Consider the following 2,373-nt stretch of genomic DNA (forward strand, 5'->3'; position numbering starts at 1 on the left):
GGAGGTCTTCTGTTCCTATGCTAACAGTAAAAAGAAAGTTATTTGGAACAATTGATAATGTGGGTAAAAATGCCATGGTTCCCAGTGACTCAACACTTCCAAAAATGTACATGCATTTTGACCATCATTCTGTGTTGGGTTCAAATCTGCCTATTTTCAGACAGCTACAGAAATGTCCCTAATATACGTGGGAACATATGTAATATAGAAAGTGTATCTAAAGAATTATTCATTCTGAATTCAAGTTTATTTCTGTTTCAGTTCTTGTCCTGACCAAAAAAGTAAGATAATGAATATATTTCAGTACAGTAGAAATCTTGAATCTCAAAAATTTAAAAAAAACCCTTAGATGTTTTCCTTCTAAAGATACATCTTTTAAGTATAACTTTATAATTTAAAATCTCATGCACACCTATGGTCTTATATTACATATATTCATTTTTTTTAATATTTACAGTTTAGAGTTGCTGTCAAAAAAAGTATATCAAAGGTAATTGCCATTTTCACATTTATAGAGAAAAATTAAAACATTCCTCTTTTCAGATGTATATAGAAAAGACATTTACATGATCCAGGAAAATTTTGAAGAAGAAAAATAAAATCCAAGGGACCTGTCTACCAGATGTAAACAATTGTGAAACAAAGCCATAGTAATTATGATATTTCATATTAGCACAAAGATGGACAAATAGACAAAGTAATAAGAGATAGAAATTCCAGAGGGGGAAAGACCTATACACCGGCTCTTCACTTGAGCAATCTCCTCTTGTGCAGTTTATACCCTGGGAAAAACTGCTGGTGGGTCAGCTGAGTCAGTGCTGACTCAACAACAATGGGGTAGTGGTTGTTGTTAGGTGTCATCAAGTCAAGTACGAGTCTAGTGACCCTATGGACAGTCACCCAACACCCTGCCCTATCCTGTGGCATCCTCATCTTCTCTGACACACTAGAGCCCATTGTTTAAAGTCACCATTTCAATCCATCCTGTTGGAGGTCTTCTTCTTCTTTGCTGACCCTCCATCTTTCCAAGCATGATGTCCTTTTCCAAGGAGTAGCCTTACCTAACTAGCTAGGTAAGTATGAGACATGAAGTTTTGTCACCTTTGCCTCCAAGGAACACTCTGGCTATACTTTTTCCAAGACATATCTGTTTGTTCTTGCATTCTTCTCCAGTACCACAACTCAAAGGCATTAGTGCTTTTTCTGGCAGCCTTATTCATTGTCCAGCTCTCTGATGTGTAGCAGGTGATTGAGAAGATCATAGCCCGAATGAGGTACACTTTTGTCTCCAAATTGCTATCATTCCTCTTCAGTATTTTGGAGCGGTCCCTGACAGCAAACTTGCCCACTGCAATATGCCTCCTGATTTCCTGACTGCTGGTACCACAGGAGTTGATTGTTGAATGAAGTGGTAGTGGTGGGATTATTCACTTTTTTACTATCTCATCATCTGACATTTTGCATTTACAATCATGAGGGGGAGAATCTAGTCTTCTTCACATTAGTAACGTACATCTGACATTAACAAACACTGAACTGCAAGGCAAGAGTAACTGGTTATGATGGTTAAAGTTAAGGGTCAACTTGACTGGATTGTGATTCTCAGTTATAGAATATCATGCGGCTATATAAAGACAGTCATCTTTCATTTTATAATATGATGTGTTAGTTCTTCATTTTTGCCTAATGCTAGTAATTCCTTAACCATCTGGTCTTTAGAACTTAACTATGTCAGTGAGTGAAGAGTAAATCTGTATCCTGAGCAAATCATTCAAGAATCTGCATTCTATGAAGAAGAGTGTGGCTTCAGACCTGGAGGAAGGCTCATCAACAGCCTGCATTATGCAGATGACACAACTTTTCTCACTGAAAGTGAGGAGGATTTACAACAAGATCAATGACTGCCGTCGTTTGGATTACATCTCAACATCAAGAAAACAAAAATCCTCAGCACTGGACCAATAGGTAACTTCATGATAGATGGAGAAAAGACTGAAATTGTCAATAATTTCACCTTGCTTAGATCCATAGTCAGCACCCTTGGTATCAGCAGGCAGGAGACGTATAGCATTGGGAAAGTCGGCTGTCAGGCATCTCTCCAAAATCTTGATGAGCAGTGATGTCAGCTTAACAGATATGCCTTGGAGAAAGTGCAACCAGAATGTTCCTTAGAGGTAAAGGTGAAGAAGCTTTATCTTACATATTTTGGACATGTTTTTAGAAGAAGCTGTTTCTTGCAAAGAGTAACCATTTTTGGAAAGATGGAAGTCAGTGAATGACAGGAAGTCCCTCAATGGGATGTCTTTGACAATGGTCTCAAATGTGTTGAAGATGATAAGAATGGTGCTGGATAGGACAGAGTTCAGACCTATT

The sequence above is a fragment of the Elephantulus edwardii genome, unplaced genomic scaffold (genome assembly GCF_000299155.1).
Source record: "Elephantulus edwardii isolate Elephantulus edwardi_28Jun2011 unplaced genomic scaffold, EleEdw1.0 scaffold00056, whole genome shotgun sequence".
Taxonomy (NCBI): Eukaryota; Metazoa; Chordata; class Mammalia; order Macroscelidea; family Macroscelididae; genus Elephantulus; species Elephantulus edwardii.